At 43.3% G+C, this 8,242-nt stretch overlaps 1 non-coding gene across 1 annotated transcript; it reads left to right on the plus strand.

The window, feature by feature from the left end:
• Positions 1-7,752: 7,752 nt before the first annotated feature.
• LOC132231983 (small nucleolar RNA U3) lies at positions 7,753-7,962 on the plus strand. The gene has a single exon (XR_009452158.1). It is a non-coding gene; the product is annotated as a small nucleolar RNA U3 (small nucleolar RNA).
• The last annotated feature ends 280 nt before the right edge of the window (positions 7,963-8,242 follow it).

Consider the following 8,242-nt stretch of genomic DNA (forward strand, 5'->3'; position numbering starts at 1 on the left):
TCTGAATTATTTCTACAATAGGTATTGCATTTACTCAGTGATTTCAGCATTTCAAAGTGCTTCACATCAACCCTCTCATTTTATTGTTACAATAACCCCATTGGGAAGGGAAAATATTAAAGAAAATCAGGTCCCAATTGGTCTCCCATGTCACAACCAGTTCTTGGTGAAACAAGAACTGGAGCATAGGTCCCTTAGATCTGAGTCCAGTTCTTTTGCCACTGCGGTTAATAAACTTACACAAGGAATTTTCTGGAAAGTACACTTATTCCTCAGAAACTTTTGTAAATGTCCCCACTGTTGATTTTTTAAAATGAAAGTTATTTTCAAAAGGCAGTCAATATTTTTCTATGAGCTACTAAAGAATACTCAACACCCTTTTAAGAGATGCCCGACCCCCTGTAAGTATTTCCACAAATGAGGATCTTTATAGAAGGTGCTAATTAGTGCTAAGTACCTTTAGAGATGCCTTCTAGGATAATGTCCAAGGACACACCACACGGAGGAGGAAATTATAATACCCTTCCCCTCAGGGACACAGCTAATTTTCTGTGATGATGAGAGACCATAAGATTACTTTACTCAGTACTTAAAAATGTGTGCAAGTACCATGTTAGTGTTATTACAAGATTTGTAATAGCCAACATTTTACCCAGACTCTAGAAAAAGCACACTTTAAAGCGAAATAAGCCAGTCAGAGAAAGATAAATATCACGTGATCTCACTCATTTATGGAATATAATGAACAACATAAACTGATGAACAAAAACAGATCCAGAGACACAGAAGCATTGATCATACTGTCAAACCTCAGAGGGAAGGTAGGGGAGGGTGGGGGTAAGGGGGAGAGATCAACCAAAGGACTTGTATGCATGCATATAAGCCTAACCAATGGACACAGACACCAGGGTGGTGAGGGCATGAGTGGGAGAGGGGGGCAAATGGGGGGGGATAAGGACACATATGCAATACCTTAATCAATAAAAAAAATAAAAATATCTCCCTAACTGATTTGGCTCAATGGATAGAGTGTCGGCCTGCGGACTGAAGGGTCTCAGGTTCAATTCTGGTCAAGGGCATGTACCTTGGTTGTGGGCACATCCCCAGTAGGGGGTGTGCAGGAGGCAGCTGATCAATGTTTCTCTCTCATCGATGTTTCTAACTCTCTATCCCTCTCCTTTCTTCTCTGTAAAAAATCAATAAAATATATATTTTTTTAAAAAAAGATAATTTGGATGAAATGAGTAAAGGGGGTCAAAAGCTACAAAGTTCCAGTTAGTAAATAAATAAGTAATGGGAATGCAATGTACAGCATGGTGACTATAGTTATTAACACTGTGTTGCATATTTGAAAGTTGCTAAGAAAGTAGACCTTAAAAGTCATTATCACAAGAAAAAAAAATTTTGTAACATGTATGGTGACAGATGTTAACTAGACTTTCTGTGGTGATCATTTTGCAATATGTACAAATATTGAATCATTATGTTGAATGCTGAAACTAATAAAATGTTACATGTTAATTATATCTCAATTTTAAAAAAAGCACAGTGGTTTTTAAAGTTAAATCTACGGTACTATTAAAAAAGATAATTTAATTTTTGTAATATATGTTTCTGTAAGTTAATTTTGAAAATTTCACATTATTGCAGTTCAAAATGTTTATAACTTAACTTTGAGTTTATTTGTCCTGACTTTAGTGAGCTGCATATAGAGCAAAAGTCAAAACAACCCCCTACTCACACCCATTCAACACCACACAGGTCAACAGTTATAATTAACTGAGGCTATTGGCTATATCAATTAAAATAATTCCTACTGGAAAAATTACAAAACCAAAGCAAAATTCTCATGTAAATGTTTTTATTTTACCTCAAAATCTTAAAGTAAATCTGGAACTTCTGTAAAACACCATTGCTCAATCAAAACAAGCAAAAATAAGTCCTCTTTCTTTTCAGACTATGAAGATAAATAATGAAGTCCTCATGTAATGGACCCAGTGTTTCTGCAAAGCTGAGAAGAGGTCTGTGCTTGATCCAACCATCAGACCTGTCACAGAGCTATTTTATAGTTAATAAAGCAGCCATTTAGAGAATAAGGGAAGTCTTTAATAATTTTATCGTCAACCTTGGCTTTCAGGTCCAAAGACGCCAGTCATGGCCCAATAATGGGTCAGCGAGACCTGGTGTGCTTGCTGGCATAGCTGCTTCAGGAGGTGGTGATATGTGTCTTCAACAATAATGCAAAATCCAACGCCCCAGGTGAAACCACTGTCCAAGTGCCTCTTGTGCTTCTGAACTCAACTGTCTGCTACCACCTCTCTAATCCATGGTCTTAAGATGGCTATTAAGTCAGAAAAAGGAGGAAAGCTAGTCACAGAAAAACAAATAACTGCATGATTCCATTTACATGAGGCACCTAAAATATTCCAACTCAGAGAAGCAGAGAGCAGAACAGTGGTTGCTAGGGGGTAAGGAGGCATTTAAAAGAGGGAGCTGCATCTGGCCAGCGTGGCTCAGTAGTTGAGTGTTGACCTATTAACCAGGAGGTTCAATTCCTGGTCAAGGCACATGCCCAGGTTTCAGGCTTGATCCCCAGTAGGGGGCATGCTGGAGGCAGCCAATCTATGATTCTTTCTCATCATTGATGTTCCTATCTCCCCCTCTCCCTTCCTCTCTCTGAAATCAATAAAACTATTTTTAAAATATAAAAGAGGGGGCTGCTAATCAATGGGTATTGTCAGGAAAGGGGAAATTCCCCCTTTTGAGTTCTTATGGCTGAACTAATAATAAAATTGACATAAAACCAGATTAACAGAAGGAAACCCAATATAACACATGCACATAGAGATCATAAATGATACTCGGAGGAGTATCATTTGTATACTTTTTAGATAAAGAAACAATACATTTGTGAAGATTTGACAGGACAAAGAAACATAATTTTGGATGTTCATTGGTGGGGAATCCAAGCAAAGTTTGGGTCTAGTTAGTAAATTAGTAAAGAAGTAACAAGGTTTGTTAATACAAGCTTCCCAGCCCTGGATCCCTTAACTCTAGTGATAAAGGTATCTTTCCCAGCTCCCCTGGGTGAAGGAGGGCACCTTTCACAGGGAAGATTTATTTCCTGTAGTCAAGGAGACAAGGGAGGGCCAGCATGCCCACCGGCTGCTTGTCAAGTAGCTTTAATTCGAAGTAATCACTAGGCCATTGTGGGGCATTGGGGGTGGCCTGTCCTGACAGTATAAAATTTTAGTAAAGCAAGACGAGTAAGTTCTGAGGGTGGACTGCACAACATCATGCCTATAGTTAACAATCCAGTATTGACCCTTAAATATCACGTTGAGTATTCTTGTCACCATAAAATTAAAATTTTTTAAAAAGGAAGAGAAAGGCAGAACAAAGCACAAAAATGTCATGAAGAAAAGTAACTGAAGAAATAGAAAACGCCTCTTTGTGGAGGGAAGGAAGGAGTGCATGCCACCGGGGCATCCCCTGAACTTTCGTGAGTCCACTCAGACAGCTAGAGGCACTTGACTCAAGTCACCGAGGTGACTGGTGTTCTCCTCCAGCACACAGACCTTGTCTGCTGCTGTTGGCAAGAGAAAGGGCATTCTGTGTTACTACCTAGAAACGGCCAACTTTACAAGCCAGCCACACTCCTCAAGTCCTGTGAGGTGGCCCAACATGGGCACTGGGAAGAAGAGTAAGATCATCGAGAAGATCAGGAATAGCTTGTGTCTCCGTAAGCCTGCTAATGACATCAACACTATCTCCTTAACCTTTCTTCTAATGCCATTTTCTAGACCTTTCTTGCTGGCATGAATGCTCCCTGATGGCGGTATTTGGGGATGTACTAGTACATGGTTTTTCTGCTAGTCTGTCTGACAGTGAAGAGCATTTCAACTGTAACGATATGATCATTGCCTCTGATAGACTGGAGATAAAAGATTAGAAAACAGAGAAACTAGGCCACTTTCTCCCTACGGCAGAATCCAACAGTTACATAGGCAGATACATTTTATTCCTATACATTCATTCTATCATATCCTTATAATAACTATGTTGACACATTAATATAATTAATCTATTGGAGAAATTACCAGACTCCACATGTTTTTAGAAAGGTGTGCCTTCATCCTCCATTCACTGATTTTATACCAGCTTCAACCACAGAAGCAAAATAATTATAGCAAAAAGCCACCAGCAGATCGTAGCATTTACAATGCGGGGTCATAATTGAGCTAAAATTGTTCGGGAGTATGAGAAGGTCAGCTTTCCCCTGCTCTGAGCATTTGTGTAACACCAGGGAAATATTAGTGCATCTGTTATTTTAAGTGGGCACCAGCGATTCAGAAAGCTAAAAGCAGCTATATCTAAGCCTTTTTAAGTTTTCTTAGCCATTGACTCATGTTTTATCCCTTCAGTTGATGGCAACCTGACTTTTAGCCAAGCAAACAATAAATTAAGAGCATAAACAAAATTGGTGCCTCTCATTTTTCTAGTTGAGGAATATATTTAACAAAATCTTTAAATGTCCATGGATATAAATCTCTGAGCACTCCATTTCAGCTGTTTAAAAATCTAATAATGTCAGGAGTTGCTCTTCTGAGCAGGCTATAAACCTAGGCAGAGTTATTTCGGCATAAGAAATACAATTTGCAGGGAGATTTAAGCATGAGGAGAGCTCATAAATGTCAACAAGTAACACAAAGCCTTATTCCCTGAATCCGAACATCTGGATTTCAGGTGTTGCAGTTGAGCAGGGAGCTGTTCCATCTGCCAGGATGCCTACAACCTAGGACCCCCTCTGAGGGTGGGCAGTCTTGCAAAATCTGCACAGAGGTCCAGCTCTCTTTGTCCCGTGTTTTGGAATTTTCAGGAAGCTGGATTCCCACACTTAATTGGGAAGTGAGGGCGGGAAGTCTGATAGGCCAGCACTGCCAAATCTCAAAGCCAGCCAATGATTTCAGCAGGGCAAAGAGGGCCAGGGCGGAGGCACAGCCTGGTGGGGACACCCAGATGGCTTGGTGGCAGGGGCTTCATTGTCCTCCCAATCCACCCAAGTGAATAAATAAGCAGTGCGCTTGCAATGTAGCATTAGGATAAGTCTTCCACCCCTCTCACCAGATTGTCTCTCAGTAGTGCCGCTCACAAAGACATTGTGGTTAATAGTAAACACTGACTTACATAAAGTTATTGGCAGATATTTCAAACCTTGACCTCCACCTAGAATTTCCTAATGATTTATACAGTACTAGAATAAGCCAGTCTGAGTAGTATGGTATGTGTGTGCATTAGGCTAAATCTAATTTGAAATTACTAATCTGTTTGAACTTTGTAGCCCACATTATGGAGGATGGAGGATTGAACAATGCAGATGTAGAGATTCAGAATTTGTTATGTAAATGAATCACAAGTACATAAATACTGTAATGCAGTGGGATGAATTCAACTCTCACAGTCCCTTACAGATCTTTCGGGCTAGTGCGGGAGAAGAAAAGAGGCAAGTGTAAAGAATTCTTTGTCAGAAAAAACAACGAACAACCCTCCAGGATGTTGTAGGATCAGACCAGAGGGACACCAACTCAGGAGGAAGTGCTATTGAAGTGGGATCCTGAAGGGTGTGTAGGTGTTGGCTAAGGAAGTGGCTGGGGAAGGGAAGAATACTGCAGACAGAGGAGAGTCCATGCTTAAGAGGTGGTGTTGAGGCACCACAACAGGCAGGCAAGAAATGACTAGTCACATAGGGCCTTGCAAAGTCACAAGACATTTGAGTTTTGTCCTAAGAGTAATGGGGTCATTGATGGGCTTAAGCAGATCAGTGATATGATCAGAACTGGATCTTAGAAATATCATTCTCTGTTTGAAGCTTATTTCACATTGATATTCTCTACTTAACATTTTGCAAATGTTAAGAGCTCTGTGAAGGACTGATGATTGTAACCGAATGTCTACTGTATTTTTATAATTTGGGAGTATACTATATTATATATGATATTATGATAGTACTAGAGGCCTGGTGCATGAAAATTCCCTCAAGGAATGCCCACCTGCCAGCTTAGGCCTGCTCCCCAGGGAATCAGGCCTAAGCTGGCAATCAGGCATCCCTCTGGCATCCCGGGACCCCTCAGGGGATGTCCAGCTGCCAGCTGAGGTCTGTTCCCCATGGACATCCTTAGTACTGCCGTGGAGGCAGGAGAGGCTCCCGCCACTGCTATTGCGCTCACAGCTGTCAGCCCAGCTTGTGGTTGAGCAGAGCTCCCCCTGCAGAAGCACACTGACCACCAGGAGGCAGCTTCTGTGTTGAGCATCTGCCCCCTGGTGGTCAGTGTGCATCATAGTGACCAGTTGTTCTGCCGTTAGCGTCAATTTGCATATTACCCTTTTATTATATAGGACTAGAGGCCCAGTGCATGAAATTCGTGCACAAAGGGAAGGGGTTCCCTCAGCCCAGCCTGCACCCACTCCAATTGGGGACCCCTCGGGGGATATCCAACCACGGTTGGACACCCTCTCACAATCTGGGACCACTGACTCCTAACCACTCACCTGCCTGCCTGCCTGATTGCCCCCAACCCCTCTGCCTGCCTGCCTGATCACCTCTAACCTCTCTGCCTGCCTGCCTGATCGCCCCTAACTGCCCTCCCCTGTCGGCCTGATCTCACCCCCCACTGCCTCTACCTGCCTGATCACCTCTAACTGCCCTCCCCTGTCAGCCTGATATCGCCCCCAACTACCCTCCCCTGCCATCCTGATCTCGCCCCCAATGGCTCTCCCCTGCAGGCCTGATCTTGCCCCCAACTGCCCTCCTCTGCCTGCCAATTTGGTTCTGATTGGTCAGTTTTTTGCCAGTCAGTGTCAAAAGCTCTGCCTCCATACAGCCATTGGCTCCTTACATTCATCCAGATTTGATTCTGATTGGTCAGTTTCTATGCCAGTCAACATCTCTGGGCCTATCAACGGGGCCTGGAGAGAAATAGAGGTGTGGCTGTTGCCAGGCCTGGAGAGAAAGAGAGGCAAGTTCTGATCAAAGGTTGCCACAGAGGCTACAGATCAGACCCTGCCTCTCTCTCTGCAGGACTATCTCCAGGCCTGATCTACAGCCCCCTAGGCAGTCAGTGCTTGGTCAGGGCAGCCGCAGTAGCCCCAGTCAGTGCTGGGTCACCACAGCAACCCAGCAATGACTTCCAGTCCGGTCAAGCCTTCGGGTGGTAACGGTGGTTATGACCCTGGCTCTTTATTAAATAGATGATATTATGCAATGCATGTTGTTGTGTTTTAAATGACCACGATGCATATAAAATAACAATAACTATTATCATCTATATATATAAACATGGAATATGCTAATTAGCCAAGCATCACCAGTGCTCAGGAGGAGCTGCTGGCGCAGATGGGCAGGAGGGAACTGTGTGCCGCCCGCACCCTAGCGGCTGCAAGGAGGCTGGGGCTGGGGGCAGGCTGCAGTGGAGACACAACACACAGGAGCGCCTGCCCCCACCCCAGTGGACACAACGCTGCGGCTGGCCGGCGCTACGTGGGTCAGGCGCCGGTACCGGCTCCCCACGGGGTGCCTCCTCACACAGGGGGCGGGAGCAGGGGCGGGGCGGGTGGGGAGGCAAGGCGCCTCCTCACATGATTTCAATCGCATGCTGGGCCTCTAGTTATAAGTAACAACAAACTTTTGTTACAAGTTTATAGTATGCCAGGAATAGTGCTAAGTTTTTTGTAAATTATCCAATTTAATTCCTTTGAAAAATGCTTTCAGGGATCGTTTCTATAGTTGGTTCTTAGAGAAGTTTCTCTGACTGTGCAGAGCACTGAAACCATGAAGAGGAGGCCCAGCGCTCTCCTGAGCCGGAGCAGCTCTTGGCGTTGCTTCAGGAACTGCCATTTGTCATTGGTGATCCTTCTTCTCTCTCATTTGAGAGAGTTAGAGGGAAAGGATGCCATCTGAGTGGGATTTTTAAAAAAAGTAATTTTCACTGGGAAGATTGATGATTGATTTCTCTAAAACCTTGTAATCACCAACCAGGCCATAAGAGATCAAACAGGTCATGCAGGCACCATGACCCAATTTGAGTGTGTTTTGAAGCTGGGTACCAGTTTAGTCTCTTGCTGAAGGATTGTTTTCCATATTCTAGTGTGTTGGTTTAAAAAACTTTGAAATTAGTCCTATTGATGTCTCCATTTGGATTGAGAGAGTTGAGGATTAGATTTAAAGCACTTGCCTGCGTCACAC

This window comes from Myotis daubentonii, chromosome 3 (genome assembly GCF_963259705.1).
Source record: "Myotis daubentonii chromosome 3, mMyoDau2.1, whole genome shotgun sequence".
Lineage (NCBI taxonomy): Eukaryota > Metazoa > Chordata > Mammalia > Chiroptera > Vespertilionidae > Myotis > Myotis daubentonii.